Raw genomic sequence first — 19,321 nt, 5'->3', positions numbered from 1 at the left:
GATCAGATGCATATTAGTTCATTGCAAAGAACTTTATTAGCATAAAAAGTTAACTTTGTCACAAAAACACATTTTCACTTATTTTGGCACTGGCACAAAATTATCAGCTAAAAGTGTCCAGCCAAGCGCCAGGACCGTCTCCTCTTGAGGGGTCAGCTACAGAATCGTGTTGCCACCCGTGCAGAGCTTGCTCAGTACTGGCAGTGGGTGGGTGTGAATGAGGCAAAGACTTTTGGACAACGGCCTTGTGTTAAGAAGGGTGGCGAACTAGCCACTTCTTTTCAAGAAAAACATCAACGACAGACTGGAATTCTGCAAGAAGTACAAGGATTGGACAGCAGAAGTCTGGTGCAAAGTAATTTTTCCGGATGAATCCTCCTTCCAATTGTTTGAGACATCTGGAAAATTGATTGTCCGCAGAAGGAAAAGGTGAACGCTACCATGCTCTGGGCAGCATTCCGCTGGAAAACCGTGGCATTCATTTGGATGTTAATTTGACTCATAGCACCTACCTAAAGATTATTGCTGACCACATACAGTTTTTCATGGCATGGTAATTGCCTGATGGCAGTGACCTCATTCAGCAGGATAATGCATCCTGCCAAAATGCAAAAATTGTTCAGGAATGGATTGAAGAACATGAAAAAGAGTTTTAGGTGTCGACTTGGCCTCCAAATTCCACAGATCTCAATCCGATTCCAACATCACTGGAAATTTAAGGGATGTGCATTTAGGATTTAAGCCAAAAAGCACTTCTTTATGCAAAGAGTTGCAGGAATTGGAAATAAAGTACTGAGACATGTAGTTGAAGCAGAAACCTTGACAAACATTAAGTAGTATCTGGATGAGATATTGGGACATCTTAGCTATTAGCTAAACAAACAAGCTTGATAGACTGAATGGCTTCCTCTCATTTGTTAATCTTCTTCTGTTCTTATGTTGTAAGGAGTGTATACTCTAATCTATGATGAAGCCCTTAGACAGATAAAGGGCCACCTTGCAAAAGTTGTTTGGCACTATTTAAACTTCCATATAATGCACAGAGAAAGATATATCTGTTATTAAGTCAAAAATAAGTTGAGGCCACTGTCATTGTAGAGACACAGAAATCTTGCAGGTTGCTGGATAGAGTTCTTAGCTGATGTAACAAGATGCTGGGATATATTTTTTAATACAGATAATGACCCAAAATATTATTTTATAACATTCTGGGATTATCTAGGGCATCTGGTCATCATTTTAGGGTTGCAACACAAATGGTAGAAACAAAGGTGATTCCAATTATGGGTGAGTTGAAGTGTTGTTGACTCTGTTCACAGACACTAATTTGATAAATTAAACCTGTTTTTTCTGCAGAATTTGTGTATGGCCCATCAGGAAAGGAGGGACATGGGCAAATTTTGTGGCACTAAGGGGTGGGTGAGTTGTGATTGTAAAGTGAATGTCTCTTAAAAGTTACTTACACCTTAATGGCTAGCACATTTCAAAAGATGCTGTGTGCAGGTCATTTTTTCATTTAACATTTAAATTTCAAGCAGACACCATTAATTGATTTATAGATGATCAGACATCCTAGTTCCATTCTGTAATTTCCTCATAAATAATACTCTAAAGAAAATGAAAAAATGGAGCCTTTATATAATCATATGGAAATATTGGTTCTAAGGATCGCTCTATAAAACATTATTCAACTGTAGGACAAAGTATCAGTTTGTTATTTTTATTTTAGCCTGGTAAAAAAAATAATTAAAAAAATAAAACAAAATAAGAAAAGCTGCCCACACTGTTTGTCTCAAATGTAAAGGTATTTTGATTTGTAACAACATTTTTTGTGCTAGCTATTGCAAATCTACTTAGGGAGTTAGGACTTCTTGTGTGTTTATTTTTTGACTTTGATTATTGGATTGAAAAGCACTCTTTTTAGTCATTCTGGCATTTGGCCCTTGCTTTTGTTTATTGACTCTCTCTCTCTCCCTCTTTACATGTCTAATAAAATTTATTTCCCTACTTTGTAACCTGCTATTACACATCTTGTAAAACAAATTATTTTGCTGCAGAGCACAAGACAAATTGCTACTATGACTGGAAAGGTTAGATGTATCCACCAATGTTCCCATTTTGCCACATGAGATGACCAATTGTGTTGTTGATTGGGAAGACTTTCCAGACAGCATCAATATCTGAAATTCTAGAGATATTATTTTTTTCTGAAATTAAAATAAAGCCAGCAGGACACAGTGAACATTTGTAGCAACATTTGTTGTTTTAATAATTCTTTGAAAGGGGCTTCCTGAGTTCCCTTAAAATATTAATAATTTATCTGCAATTATGTTGCTGTACTGGTAACTAATTCCAGAGTCCTAAGGAAAAACATTAAACTTTCAATTAAATAAAATAATTATTCAACTAGAATGCAATTTAAAAACATACAAAGCTTTACTAGGCAAAAATATTCTTAAACCTTAATACCGAAATTTCAAAAGTCCTTTTGAAATTATTTGAACAATTAGTACGCTTATAAGACACAACCCCAGAATTTATTTACTTTCCTTCTCGAAGTGTCCCCACTATATTATTTTTTTAAAAATCTTTTATGAATTTATTAAAAGCATATAACATCCCATACAATCAAGACAAACTTAAGAAAACTAAACTCAAATCAACCCCCATGAGAAAGAGAGGAAGGCAAACTGCCAGAGTAAAACTATTGAGAGTAGTAAACAGAGAAATGAGTCTTTACCCCCAATATAAATGCTTATTCTAAAATTTTACTGATTAATTCCTGCCATGTTTTGAAAAAGTTTTGAACAGATCCTCTAAGTGAGAATTTGAGTTTTTGCAATTTTAAAAATAGTATATAACATCAGTTACCCACTGACTTAAAAGAGATGGGTTAGGATTCTTTCAGTTGAGCAAGACAAGCCTATGCACCTGTTTTGCCTGTTTTTTGTATTATTAATATGTACTGTAGCTTTTGTCAGAATGCCACAAGTCTCACAGACTTACCCACTGTTTATAAGGTATTGTACCATATAACTTCTCCCCAGCTTCCCTTCTACATTTATAACCTCAGACAATTAGGTGTAGTAAAAGACAAGCAGGAGTAAAATTACAATTTAAATAATGAATATTATTTAAGAATATATATATATATATATTATTTATTATTATATATTATAATAATGTTCATAAATAATAACAATATGCAAAGTACATTTGAATATTGGCAACCATACAACCTGATAAATGGTGATGTGTAGTTTCAGGTGGCACACAGACTTGTTAGTTACTTAAAATGTCTCTACTTAAGTCCTCATTTTTGGTCAGCTTTCTTCAGAACAGGCCACATGCCTGTCTCAATATGGCTGCCGAGCTGTGCTCTTCATTGTATTTTCATTTGCAATTCATGGTGTGAGATGCTCCTTTATCAGTTGGTAAGAGAGAGAGAGAGACAGAAGGGGTAAAGCAATGAAATTTATAGATTCTCTGTCCAAACCCTACAGCCAATAAGGCGTCATGGTACTTAAAGGCTTCTGATACAAGCCGATTCCAAAGAGCCATACTACAGACCAATGGGGCATAGAATACCTTCACACCTGCCCCCAAAACCATTTGTTAAGGTGAAGCAGTCTGGCTTTCCCGTGGGGGTAGATTGAGAGAGTCCTGCAGAGAATCATTTGCCAAACTTGTTTGAGGCACTTCCCCCACCCCTGTCATAAAATTCACTATCCTCACTTAGTCCTAAGGGGGTGGGGGTTAACATGAATGCTTCTCACTAATGAAATACTAATATTACATTGCCTTGCCTTAGTTACAAATAAATACAAAATATTTATCAACTTGTATGCAAAATTTCACACCACAACAGTGCCAATAGTGAAGCAGAGGCAATTACAGTTTGTTTGTCCTTCTCCACTTTAAGCCCATCTGGAAGTACACGAAACACAGCTGTTAATGGATTAGGAGTGATTGTGACACCAAGGCTGTATGATAGGCATTAAAAATTTTTTGTCCAGAATAATGTTAATTTGGTACATGTCCAAAACATGTGGTGTAGTGAAGGTGGAGCTCGATTGCAACGTTCGCAGGTTGGATCTTGCCCTGGAAAAATTTTGGACAATTTTAAATGAGATAGATGTGCTCAATAAAAGATTTTAAGTTGAATAATTGAATTTTTCGCACATATGGAACGCAACTGAATTCTGTGCATGGCTGACTTCCACTCTTTTTCTGAAGTGTTGAGTAGGATTTCCTTTTCCCGCTGTGCTCTGGGATCTTTAAAAGGAAGGGACTTTAAAATGTTTTTATATATAAAACATGCTCATTAGACTAAATGGAAAGATAAAGTATAGTGGAACCTCGGGTCACGACCGTAATTTGTTCCAAAACTCTGGTCGCAACCCGATTTGGTCGTGACCCAAAGTAATTTCCCCGATAGGATTGTATGTAAATACAATTAATCCGTTCCAGACCGTACAAGCTGTATGTAAATATTTTTTTTTTTTTTAAAGATTTTTAAGCACAAAAATAGTTAATTATACCATAGAATGCACAATGTAATAGTAAACTAAATGTTTACTTACTTCTTCTGTAATGTTTACTTCTTCTGCTTGGGCTCTCTCGCTTGCTCGCTGCATAGGGAATGCACAGGGAGGTACTGAATACATGCAGAAATCATCGGCGCGTACGAACCGGAAGGGAAGCTGCCTTGTTAGTCACCCGAGTGTGTGGTCGTGAACAGATGCAAAAGTTTGGCAAACTTTTTGGTTGTAACCTGATTTGTACATGGTCTGAGACGTTCGTGACCCGAAGTAATTTCCCCCATAGGATTGTATGTAAATACAATGAATCCGTTCTGGACCATACGAGCTGTATGTAAATATATTTTTTTTTAAAGATTTTTAAGCACAAAAATAGTTAATTATACCATAGAATGCACAGTGTAATAATAAACTAAATGTTTACTTACTTCTTCTGTAATGTTTACTTCTTCTGCTTGGGCTCTCTCTCTCATTTGCTCGTGTTCTCGTGCTTGCTTAATTGCACTCTCTCGCTCGCTCTCTCTCTTGATCACTCGCTGCACAGGGAATGCACAGGGAGAGACTGAACACGTGCGGAAATCATCGGCGAGTATGAAACTGGCTTGTTCGTCATCCGAGTGTGTGGTCGTGAACATATGCAAAAGTTTGGCGAACTTTTTGGTCGTAACCCGATTAGTACGTGGTCCGAGACATTCGTAACCCGAGGTTCCACTGTACTTCATTGAATGAGATCACTTTCATTTGGAAAGAAAATGGATGCAATTACACTTAAAACATGACACTAGAGAAAATTTTAAATGCTAAACTTTAATATGCTAGGCCAAATTCAACATACACATAGGTAAAGTTATTTGCCACGTGTAGCTGTTCTAATTGTTCTGTTCAGTACCACCTACTATAATCCTAACTAAAAAGTAGGCATTAAGAGCTGGAAACCTGAAATAAACAAGAGACCATTGTTTCCCGCTTCAGTTACTGCACTTGAATCTGAAGACCTAACAGTATGGCTGTGTCTGTTGTTCAAAGCCCAGTTCATTGCCTCTGTGGATAAACAGTACTAGGTTTGTCTGTGGCAAAAGTGCTATATTCTCTTGAATATGCAGAGGCAGTCCTAGACCCATGATAAATATTTCATAATTAATAAATGATCAGTTTCTTTTTTTGAGTTATATTTTAAGGCTATCTATTAAATTAAGAATGTCCACTATTCCAAACTGAAAAACCTCAAGCGAGATCTCTACCTATTAATAATAATGAAATAAATAAATCAGCATTTAGTCTGTCAAATATGATTATGCATGGCATCAGGATGACACAATAGCGAACTGAATACTTTTTTAATCTTTTGTGCATATGCAGACTCCTATTTTCAATACTTTTTGTACCACTGTAGCATTGTACCTTAGTGCAGAAGTACCACTCTATATTGATCAGAAATAGGCTTCATTTAAAATTCTGGTTGAGTTTTCAGTGCTAGGTTACCTGTAAACTTAGTGTCATGCTCCAAAGCTATAACACATTCAAGCATGTCTCCTATTTCACAAATCAATTCACATGTCTCCTGTCTTTTATGCCCTGTTGGTCTTGAAGGAGTAAAAAAACTGAACAACAAGTTAGAAAAAAAGCAGAATTGTAGTATTTGTTGAATATGAAGTGAAGCCAATATAAATAAAAATTTTTAGAAATTGTTTTAAAAATCCCACTGCAAAATTTAAGCAAACATGGCAATGCTTTCTCTAATACAATAATTGATCATCGTAAAGGTAGTCTTGCTGAGCCAGACATATAATATATATGTCTTGACACAACATTGAGTGAATTTTACTTAAAACTTGGTGGGAACAATTAGACGGTCCACCGAGTGTCTCATTTCTAAACCAATCCAATGCCTCCTGAAGGTGGCAATCTAAGTAGGAGCGGGGATTTTGAACTGCAAAGATCAGAGGTGCCCTCATTAACCTAATCTGAGAGGCAGCAGGTTTCTGAATATGATGTACTATCTACAGTTGAAAAGTCTCCTAAAAAGACCAATATTAAACATATAAATTTGTGCTGCGTCTGCAAAGAGCACATTGTACATGTTAAAAATAAACAATCCATTCAAAGAGAAAAACCTTTGTATTACAGCAGATTACACATTGGCATATGAAGACATCAATGGACTTGGTGGTAAAAGTGAACGATACATTGTCACAGGTGCTGGTTGTGCACTCTCTTATTCACATTTACAATGATAGTATAGGAGTCCATGTAAGGTTGAAATAATTTCCAGCTGTTTTCATGAAAATATGAATTGCAAAATATAGCATTTCAAGTAAATGATTTGTAACACACCATCAAAAGGGCTGCTGTTAAGAGAACTGTTAACAAAGAGCCACAGGAGATGCAGATTTCAGTACTCAAAAAACAGAATCAACAAATCTGCCTAATGACACAAGTAGTAGAATGGAAGAAGCTGCACAACATCCACCTTCTAACTGCACGACTAAACGCAGAGCAAACATGCTATACTTTAACACAAAGTATATCCACAGAACACAATGTTTCTCTAATCTCTATTTGATGTTTTTATGCCATATTGTTATGCGATGGTCAAAATGACAGAAGTATATCACAGCAGACAGAAGCATGTCTCAAATGCTTGTAGCTGTGGTAGTCTAAGTGTGTGTGTCAGTGCATGTCTCTGTCGCAGTGCTCATTACAATATACAAGTTAGTCATTAAGCTACCTTGTGCTATCGAGCTCCTGAATTGATAACAGTAATTTTAGCATTTTGTTTTTTCTCAGTATTCAGTCTTTTCTTCATTTTCTTTTGCTCTTTCCCTGAAACCCCAGTGGTTTAAAGTAGATGAACTGGAGAAAGTGGGGGCAGGTGTTTTAGAAAGAAGCCCTGTGGTTGTGACCCTGTCAGAGGATGATTTTGCCTCAATTCATTACAAGCTTTTTAATGAGTTATCCTAAGATATGTGTTCTCGTTTGAAAATCACATCTGGCCCAGCAACACTACATTTATAAGTCACCATAAGCATGTCCCTAAAGTGTAAATAGGGACCACTTGAGAACAAAGTATTGAAAGACTATGACTAGTTATAACATGACAAAAACTACATGATGATTCTCCTAAGCCATCTCACAAATAAAGGAAAAAAAAGTAAAATGTGATATTTGATTTTGCATGATAACAGGCTTGAGGGTTTATTCTGAAATAGTGCAAAGCATCACGTAGGCTATATTTATAAATCTTAAAAGCAGTTTTCAAATTAATAAAATGACTGTGTCCTTTTTGTGAGCTAATGGAAGCTTATTTTGAAAGACTAACTTGTAAATTAAAGACCAGAAAATAAAGGACTCAGAAAGGGTGAGACAGAGAATCCTAATAAAGACAGGGTCTAAACCAAGAAATCAAAAGATCAATTGATAAAAATCAGGAACACAAAACAAAAATTCAGCTGTTAAATAACAAAGCAAAACAAGTTCTATCTATCCGAAAAATCATTTACCTAAATAACTACATACCAAAAATCTTTATTTCTTAAGAAATATCTAAAAACATATACACCATCAAAATTGCACCACCATTTTAAACAATGTTATGTGTAAAGTTATACTTCGCTCCACCGGCACCAAATGCCATTGCTAACAACAAAATGGCTAAAGATGCACAGCACACTCAAAAGGCTGACACGATAAGGTCGCCAACAAAATGATTAAAAATAACAATTAGAATGAGTTCCTAAAAATTAAAAACAATGTATCAGAATTGTACATAAAGAAAGAAAATCAAGATTCATCACAGTCCTATGGAACATTTGATATTAACTTGTGTTCTCTATTTAACAATGCAACTGTGAGGTAAGGGACCATCTGCTATAATTCTGTGTCATTAGTGAACACAGCAGGCAAACTTTTTTGTCATGTAGCAGTGCATGACCTGCAGGCCCCAAGGCTTCCATCATGATGTCTAGCAGAGTTCTCTTGATTTCAGATGTGTGTTCTCATCTAGACAATACTTTGTTTTTTTTTCCTTTGTCTCTAAGAGCTTTATATATTTTTATCCACTCTTTAAAATATTCCTGTAAGATCATGCTTTGTTTTCTTATAACTGCTTATCATAAGCTTTGTAGTCTACCATGGCTCTAGTCCTTTGTGCTGAATTTACTTATTGTGCCAGAAACTCATATTATTCAGTTGTCTGTTATGATGAATTAAAAAACAAATCTGCACCTTCCAACAATAATTCTATTTTTCATATGTAAAAATTAAAGCAATGTGTAGTAAAGACTTGGTTCAATTTTCTTCTGTTTATTTTGTTTACAATGTTGTCACAAATTATCCCGATTATTCTCTCTTAACATGCTCATTGAGAAAAGCATATGAATTAACTTCCAATCCATGAAAGACACAACAGAACTTTCATTTAACGTTTCTATAGTTAATGTTTTCTTGCCAATAAGAATAAGAAGATAATTAAGAAACTGGAGTAGAGAAAGAAGGAACAAAGCCCTCCGCTAATTTCATTTAAGCAGTGAATGCTTTAGAATGTTTACAAGAATGTTTGTCAAGTTGTTAATTGGACTGTATGAAATGGAAAAAGTTTCGTTCTCTTTCACATAAGAGAAAGCAGAAATAGTTATCAGAATTTTTAAGGAAGCTTAAAATATTTGAAAAAATTTGGATAAAATTACAGGTACATTGATTTATTACAAAAACAGTGACACTTATACTAATTGCAACGACAAAATATTCATATATCTATTCTTTTTCTTCTTCTTCTCCTTTCAGCTGCTCCTGTTAGGGGTTGCCACAACAGATCATCTTTTTCCATATCTTTCTGTCCTCTGTATCTTGCTCTGTTACACCCATCACCTACATGTCCTCTCTTACCACATCCATAAATCTTCTCTTAGGCCTTCCTCTTTTTCTCTTGCCTGGCAGTTCTATCCTTAGCATCCTTCTCCCAATATACTCAGAAACTCTCCTCTACACATGTCCAAACCAATGCAATCTCACCTCTCTGACTTTGTCTCTGAACCGTCCAACTTGAGCTGACCCTCTAATGTACTCATTTCTAATCCTATCCATCCTTGTCACCCCAATGCAAATCTTAGCATCTTTAACTCTGCCACCTCCAGCTCTGTCTCCTGCTTTCTGGTCAGTGCCACAATCTCCAACCCATATAACGTAGCTGGTCTCACTACCGTCCTGTAGACCTTCCCTTTCACTCTTGCTGATATTCGCCTGTCACAAATCACTCCTGACACTCTTCTCCACCCATTCCACCCTGCCTGCACTCTCTTTTTCATCTCTCTTCCACAATCCCCGTTACTCTGTACTGTTGATCCCAAGTATTTAAACTCATCCACCTTCGCCAACTCTACTCCCTGCATCCTCACCATTCCACTGACCTCCCTCTCATTCACACACATGTATTCTGTCTTGTTCCTACTGACCTTCATTCCTCTCCTCTCTAGAGCATATCTCCACCTCTCCAGTGTCTCACCAACCTGCTCCCTACTATTGCTACAGATCACAATGTCATCAGCAAACAATTACAATGAGTGTATCTTTTATATTTCTTTATATATGTCACTTGTTTATATGTCACTTTTTAAACTTAATTCAACAAACATTTAAGAATTTTCAGTGAGCCTCCTTGATGCTAAATGGCAGTTTCACTCTATTTCTTGTTCTCATCCAACCGTGTATTTTGACAAGGTAGAAAAACAAGAAAAAAGTCTTTAGGACACAAAGTGCTTTTTAAAAAGGCAGATTTGAATCCTGGAAAGCTAGTGGAGTAGGGTAGGAAATAATTAGCAAATTAAAACATTTCCAAACAGCAGTCATTCAGTCACAAAGACTTAAAAGAGTTTTGATTTGTTTCTTGTATTTTTCTGTGTTGTTCATTTCTATTTTATTGAACCTCCATTCTTGTATATCACAGGGTCATGACCTTTCAGTTCTGGTATAAATATGGTGGCCTCTGCCATGCTTGTTTTCCCTAGGGGAATGAAAATCTTTCCAAAACGTCTGTTCTTAGTGTAGCTGCTAATGTGTAAGGCAGGATCAAGAACGAGTTAAACACGTGCCGAAAGAAATCTCTCAGTCCAAAAGTTTGTTTTAAAAGATTTAGTGTACTAGGGTGTTGTACCGTGTTAGCCATTATGAATGTAGAGAAAAGCCAAGCAAAATGACACCTTTTATTGGCTAACTAAAAAGATTCCAATATGCAAGCTTTCGAGGCAACTCAGGCCTCTTCTTCAGGCCTGAAGAAGGGGCCTGAGTTGCCTCGAAAGCTTGCATATTGTAATCATTTCAGTTAGCCAATAAAAGATTTAGTGAAAATTCAAAGCAAATAGTTCACACAAGAATAAAGAAAAAGGTTGTTACACACGTAGAATTAAAGGCAAAAAATTAGAAAAGCTTATCTTCTCTAAAATTAGCTTTATTTATCAAACATTAGTTGTTTCTATACTTAAAAATGCTTTACTTCTTTTTCTGTATGCTTTAAACATAAGGCGCTGCACATGCAATAAAGCAGGTTGTCTTTCATATTACTTGGCAAATAATGCGTGGTTTAAAATCCTGTGCCCTCAACTCCTTACACGTGGCAAGGCAGGTCACTAACTGAGTATAATGTATAGTCAGAGAGGCTAAAAATAATTAGATACCAATTCAATTCAACTTATGGGGGATGTAGGAACCTCCCATAGATTATGCGCTAATATTTAGACAAACATTTATATAACTTAAATCACTAGCCAATGGCTCTTACACTTAGAATTAGTTAGATTTTGATAAAGTAGGCATAATGTCAAGAGTACTTTTTGTTTTTTGACCCATTTTCTGTCCATGATTTATGTGTCTGCTTTGCCCCTTTGACTTGTTAGTTCTGAATTGTCTCCTTCTTGGTTTTGTTCTTTGTACGTAGCTTTACTTGATCTTGTGTTATTAGATTCTGGTCCTCAGGTAGTTACTGTTACATATCACTCCTCACTGGATTTTTTTTTCTTTTTGTCAAAACTCTATTACTTAAGACACAACTCATTATGCTATTGGTCTGTTTTTGCTTTAAGTGTTACACTTCACAATGATCCTGTTATTTATGAACTGATTTCCGCACTGTTCTTGATTCACTGTGATAGCCGCCAACAACACATAATCCTTCACCCTGCTTCCATTGCCTTTTCCTTCACACATTATTTTCATTTATCTCAAACTTTTCTCTCATGTAGAAGTTATTGTTTTTACCCAGTCATCTATAAGTTCTTTTTTTATGTTTGTCATATACTTCAACGATTTGCCTTGTTTCCTTTCTTTTCTCATCATGTATTCTTTTTCTCCTTCCACACATTTTTGTAATATTCCTTTTCTCATCACTTTCTTCTTATTCATTTTAACTTTGTTTCTTGCCCATCACAAAGTCTCTCTTCCTATGTTTAGTGTCACCCATTGTTTACTTTGTAGCTTGGTGACTCTTTTGGACTTTTCAAGTAATATAACACCATGTCTATGGTTATTTCTTTACCTTTAAACAATTTTATTTACATCTTATTTCCATCATATGCCACAGATCTTTGTTATTTCACACATCCCAAATAAATGTGTTACATTTTCTTCTTATATACAATCTTCTCTTGGGCATATTTCTACTTTGTCTAAGTTCCTCTTTTGGCATGCCGCTCTCCTTGGTATAACACCTACCTCACACCCTGCCATGCAAATATCTTTTTGTTCATTTGATAGGTCTTTATATGCTGTTTGTTTAAAAACTATCTGCGATTCCTCACATGAAAAGAACTGCTCTTAATACTGGTAGCTCCTTCTTTGTAAATTTGACCAAGTTCCTCCAATTTCCCATGTATTTCTAGGCTCTCTTTCTCATTTTAACATTCTTAACACTTTGGCACTTTTTTTGTAATGCTTTAAGCCATTAATTGCTACAGTTTTTTTTTAAGCTGGCTTATATCATTTTGTAGATCTCAGTGCAGTACCGAGCAAATATCTAACCATGTCTGCCATTCTCCCTTCTCTATTTAAAGCTGCATTCACTATTGTGATGGTGTACGTTACAATTACCAGCTTATGGAAATCAGGAAAACCTTTTCCCCCTTTTGCTTTCACTCACATTACTTCTGCTTATTCTTTAACACTTTGAACCTTCTTATTATCCTCCTGATATGCCTTCTTGGTGATGAGAATGCTGCTGCTATAAATAAGACCACAGGCAATATAATTGTTCTTATTAAAAAAATGTTTCCCTCCATTGTCCGATTTCTTTAAGGTCCGTAGACTGATCTTTCTCCTTATTTAATTTTCTAAATTCATCCAGTTTTCTCTTTCTACATGCTCACCTCCATATTTCACTCCCAGTATCTTTGTCAACCTTGTAATTTTTATTCTGCATGTGGTTTCGTTGTCCATCTTCCCTGCAATACTCACTCATCTCTCTTCATGTTCAGTATTGACTTTGATGCTTTACAAAACATATTTGCATGTTGTATCACTGCATAAACTCCCAATCTATCTCAGCATACTACAGCCATATGATCCATATAGGCAAAAATGTTTGCCTGCTGGCCATTACACCCTGGGATATCCACCCCTCTAATCTCTCCATATTTTACTCACCAGTGTTCCAATACAGCATACAAATGACAACTCTGACAATGGACATCCTTGCCTGACTCCTGCTGTGATTTCAATTGGTTTGCACATGGATCAATTTGTTTAAACTTTACTTGTTATTCCCTTATATATGGTTTGAAGTCACTGTATGAATTCTTCTGGTAAATTCATCTGCCTCAACACATTGCACAGGTATTCATGTTCCACTTTGTCAAATGCTTTTTCCTTGTTTAAACTTACCAAGTTCACATTCCACTGTCTGTGTTCCGATAGCTTTATTGCTTCATTTATTAATACCATATTTTCCACCCCTTTTCTCTCAGGGACAGCACAAGTCTGGTCACTATGTACAAGTTTTTTTATGACCTGTTTCATCCTTTTTGCCAGTACTCCAGCCTGTATTTTGTAGTTCTGACACAATAGTGTAACTTGTCTCCAGTTGTTGATTTCATTTCCTTCTTTTTCCGGTGCCAGGGTTACGATTCCAGTCTTATTGGTACTCATCACTTCCTTCTTTTGTAGGATTTCCTTGAATACTTTTACCATGTCTGGTATTATTAGCTCTTTGAACTTTACATAAAACTCTTTGAGGATCTCGTCACAGCCAGGTGCTTTGCTGTCTTTGTATGATCTAACAGCTTTTGCAAATTCATTACCTGTCACCTTTTCCATCAGGTTGGCAAAATCACTCGGCCTGATTTGTAGGTTATTGCAAGTGTCTGTTGACATATGCCATATGCAGTTTTTAAAACACTTTTACATACCGATAAGTCTTTTTAGTGTAAACTATACAATATTCTATATTTGAAAAGTTTCATATAAACAAAAATTAACCACTTTTGCAGGAGAGCAGGTCCCTCTGTAGTATAAAATTTTATTCATTCACTCAAGTTTTTTTTTAGTCACTGTAGAAATACAAGTGCTCTCTTTTATCTTTATTTTTTCTAGCTGCTGGGCAAAAATAAAATGGCAGGATGACAATACACATTAACTAACGTATTCATGCTAGATAAGATATTGATATACCTGAGAATTTCAGTTGTAGGATTTTTGAAATATAATTAAAAATGCACTGAAGTGTTTATAGGTTTGAGAATGTTTCGAAATATGTCCCACAAAAAGATTTTCTGCTTAAGTATTAGATCAGTGAGCATAATCTTGTTCATATCAGGACTCAAAACACTTAGTTTTATAAGGGCTACACATTTCTGAGTTCAGCTGTAGGTTACCAATATTCTTCCTGTCTTCTGATACTAATAACTACACCTGCCGCAGTTAATCCTTGAATCTCACGCAACCAACTTAATGAAATCTTTCATTTTTGACTTATCATTAATAGATTCTTCTATTCATCTTCTCTCATTTTCTCTAAGTTAAAGTGGAGAAATGCTACATTTGAGACACTGGAGACCTTGTATTGAATGTTCGGATTTCGTATAAAAGGCTCATTACACATTTGTAATTAAAGCTTGCCATTCATCGAGAACTGATACTAGTGCAAACTGTTATCATTCCATGGGAAATGATATTCATTATTAAATACAGACAGATATTTTTTCAATCTTCTACAGCACCGCACCATAAGTCTTTGTATGCGATGTTGAAGGGATGTTCAGACACATGCAAATACAGAGGAAAGGTGTTGAAAGTACACATAGGGCAAATATTATTTAAATTATAATGTATTTAATTTACTTCAAAAACTTACTGTTCTGTGCTGCCTGAAAGTATACATCCACTTTAAATTTTATACAGCATGGTGGCTTTGCGCCTGATGATTGCTGGGATAGGTTCCAGCTGCCCTGTGACCCTGCCAAAGATGAGAGGGTAAAGATGGATGGATGCTTGAATATTTTCAGCTTTAAAATTACAAACAAAATATCTACCAATCCATGCATTTGTTGGTGATCAGAAAAGAAACCCTTGAAGGTAAACAAATTTGCTGCTCTTATTCCCTATAGTAGATCCGGTCTTAAATTGGTGATAGGATGTAAATTCAAAACATTAGTGCCATTTATGCTCATTTTTAAGAGAATATGAGAACCTACAGATCTGTAGGGCTGTTAAACTACAATATGGTAAGCTTATAATAGACAAAAATTGAATCAAAGTAAAAAGTAAATATTTATTATTGATTGATTAGTTTAAGCCATATATAAAAAGGTAAAAAACAAAACATTGATTATATGTATGCAGTTAAATACAGTATAATACCTGTACATTTGTAAAGTACCTATGATCCTTACTCTTACTGAGAAAGATGCAAAAAAACATATGCAAAGGGATCATTTTTATTTGGCAGGGAATTCAGGAAGCAATAGGAGTAATAAAGGATCTCGATTACATTGGATGGAATTTCAGCATCTGGTTAAATGAAAGACACAACAGCTTCATTTTAATCAAAAGTGAAGTTTTGCAATTACCACCACTGAACTTTTATGCAAGTAAAAGACATTTGTGTTAACCTTCCTAAAGCACTTTTGTTAGATTTCAAAAATGTTTGTTTTATGATTTAGAGGAATGTTGCAAGGAACTGGTTAGAAGGTTAATGTCCCACAATTGTATACCCATCTGAGATGGCCCCAGCAGATAATAAAGCAGTTCAGCTTTTCCCCCACCTGCAGTTTGAGTTTGACTTCCCTGCTGCCTTTAGGAAAAATGAGTTTACAGCTTTTACTCCTGTGCCATCACAAATGAAATAATGTAGAGATTGACATCAAAATAAATCAACAAATACTGTCTCCTGGGCAAATGCTGAATTTTACAGTCATGCTAGGAGACAAAAATGTACAAAAGAGAAACAAACAGTTTCAGGTGTCATCTTGTGGAGGATAGTGAACCTTGGTACAAATTATTCTCTTTTTCTTTTCAGCTGGACTGCCTCTGCAGGCACTTTAAATTATCTCTTTCGCTTTCTGAAGGAACACTGCCTCTGTTCTTGTATTAATTCAGTGTGGTCATGGTTCATCTTGCTGCTATGCTATCAGTCTTACTGTAAGGAGAAAGTGACAACTTCAGGCTCTAAATAAGAACATGGCAATAGATATTTTGCTTAACTGTTTCACTGCTAAGGATCAGAATTCAATTTTGTCATGTTGTTCTTCTCATATACTTTGTAGATTTTAATTCATTTTACTTTATGTTAAATTTGAACCTCATTGATAGTAATCCTTGTGGATTTACAACTGCTTTTATATTAGTTGGACTGTACAGTGGCATAGTGGTGAACACTGCTGCCTCCCACTTCCAGGACCACCGTGTGGACTTTGTTTATTATGTGCATGTCTACATGAGATTTCTCAAACATTGTGAATATATGCATGTTACAATCAATCATGGTTCTAATTTGATCCAATATGAGAAAATGTTCTTGTATCATTGTGGCATTCTGCCCAGGGCTAATTCTTATTTTGCCCTTGATGTTGCTAGGATAAACTCTAGCACTCCATCATCTTTAATCTAAGAAGCAGTTTTAGAAAATGAACAGGTTACATAAATCCCACAAACTAAGTAGGATGACCTGGGTTGTTCATTGAAAAGGAACATGTTTCTTTATACTAAGGTGAAATTTGTGATGTAATCTACCATTTAGGAAAACACTAAGCTCTGTGTGTTCAGCCCCCCAGAGCAATCTGATTGGTCAGATTGGCTTTGGTGACGTGAAGAAGGTGGAAGTGTGAATATGAGATGCATAAGGAAGAGTAAAGGTGCATGCTAAGACAGTCGCCTTCAAAGACAGAATGAATAAAACTGAACAGGAGGAGAGAAAGGCGTCTCGAAAATAATGACAGAGTATGAGAAGCAGGCTTTTAGGGAACATATTTGAGTAAGGAAGTGCCAGTGAAGAGATGCTCAGACACGCACGAATACAGAGGAAAGGTGCTGAAAGTACACATGGGACAAGAGATATCAAATATTATTTAAATTATTATGTATCTCATTAGCTGATTTTGCTTTTTCTAAATATTGCAGTTACTGTAAGATGTACCTGAACTGGCAATCTGGATGAAAACTGAGAACAGATTTTGAGAAAGCTCAGGTGTTGCTTATTTAAAAAAAAGTATTTTGGAGCACTCTCCTTCATTGTCCTGGGTATGATGTTAACCTGCACCCAGTCCTGCATGTAGGCCATCCAACCTGCAGGGAAAAACCTGGGGGTCGGTGGTAGAACTGGCACTCCAGCCACCATAAAAAACCTCACACTGTTCCACTCCATCTGAACTAGTGTGGTGCTGAGGTGTCACCTGTTGTATGGCTGCACTCGGGTCCCAATCTGGGATTCTGAGTTGGTTTGCCATGTGGTGGGTGTGGTGATAAGCTGTATCAGCGTGTGCTCCTAACCTCCTCCTCCTCCATCTTGACCCTACATATATTAACTGACAATATTTTCATTACAGATTCCAAATCATGCAGCGATCAGTATTTTCATTAGCGCTCCTCTATGAGATGCAGAAAAGGAGCCACCAGATTGCTTCTACTAGTCTAATTGGTTAATGGTCCTAGCTATCTCCAGTTAGAGTACCTGGCAGTCCCAGTACTAAGGTCACTTTTGTAGACCCACAACCCTGAACTGGATAAGTGGGATTGGAATAAAAAAAATTAATGTAAGAAATTTTATAGAAATGATGGACAGAACAGCCTCTGCTGCGCTGCTTGGTACACTTGCAGTGTGGCTGGAATATTTGTTGGAAATTCATTACGACCCACTCTGCAACAGTTTAAGCTGAACTCTGGTATTATTTATTGGTCACCTCAATGGCTCTGGACTGAAAGGCATCCTAATTTTACAGTATAAAAGTTACAATCAGATAATGAGAATAATGAAAAGAGGCACTGCAAAGAATAATTCAAGATTTTTAAATTCTGCTAAACAAACATCAAATACAGTTTGGTGATATTTTGACTACTAGGTCTGTTAAGAAAGGAAAAGCAAACTTGCACTAAAAGAAAGTGAAGCGTGCTTTGTGTGCAGAACAATTTATTGATCTGCACAGGATACACCTTCTGTGCAATGTTTTCTGATGACTTCAGGGCTATTTTATGCTACCAGAGTATTGACCTTTGTAAAGAGGCTGATAAATTTGATATTTACTCTTTGGATTTAAAGCATTGAGTTTCTATGGCAAAGTGTCAGGCAGCTTTTTTATGTAATTTTTATACATTTGTGTGGTAATGGAAGGTTGGATAGAGGGATGAAAACCATGTGAACACAGAGGGTTATTGATATTAAGTAACAAAATTCTGTTTTATCTGGTGTCAGAGAAAGGTCTCTGAGAAGAGTTATGCAGCTAGTTTTGTGTTTTATATTTTTAAGAGTTGTGTGTTGCCAGTGATATTGATTTAAACTGTGCATTCCTTGTTTTCTTATTGTCTTTTTTTTGGAAAATCCATAACTACTTCTTTAAATAAACTTATTGTGAGTTATCTTAGCTCCTTAAGAGATATATTTGTTGATTTTTTTTTGTTATTACTACATGAAGAATATCTTACCAAAAATATGCACCCAAGTTAACACAAATAACAGGATTTATATCTTAGGAGGCTACAACAATATATTATTAATGAGACCCATTATGAAGGGAGGTGTCTGTAATAGAAAAAATCTACTCCCAATTGAATGAATGAAATAGTTAGTTATGATTTTCTTTTACAAAGATTTATGCTGCTTTTAATCAGGCCCTGTGAAGTCTTTTGACTTTATTTAAATAAATGGCATTCTTTATAAACCATTTTAAATTAAGAGGAGACCCACATACTTTCTATTATGCCCTCTGAGATATGATAATGAAGCAGTTTATATTCCCCAATTAAAAGTACACTACATTTTTCTTATGTGTATATCAATACATATTATGGGCTGGGTCATCATCATGTTCTTTCTAAGTTTTGGTAGTCTTTGGGCACAGAAAATATCTTTCTTGAAAATATTTTGAAAAATGGTTGAAGTGTGGGCATTGATACATGAGTGCATCATGAACCTGAATGGCATAAGCACATTAGAAAGTAGATGAATAAAATATGTCAATGCCAGTGATGAGAAGTTGGGGGTAACATGTTAAAAGTAATGTGCATTACACAGTGTCACAGACAGCCGGGACACCTCTTCACTGAGAGGACTGGGGGAGCAAGCGTGGGCAGAACATTACCTCCCCCGA

This window comes from Erpetoichthys calabaricus, chromosome 13 (genome assembly GCF_900747795.2).
Source record: "Erpetoichthys calabaricus chromosome 13, fErpCal1.3, whole genome shotgun sequence".
In the NCBI taxonomy this organism is placed as follows: Eukaryota; Metazoa; Chordata; class Cladistia; order Polypteriformes; family Polypteridae; genus Erpetoichthys; species Erpetoichthys calabaricus.
The sequence above is the reverse complement of the archived record's forward strand: the minus strand, read 5'-3'. Positions refer to the sequence as shown.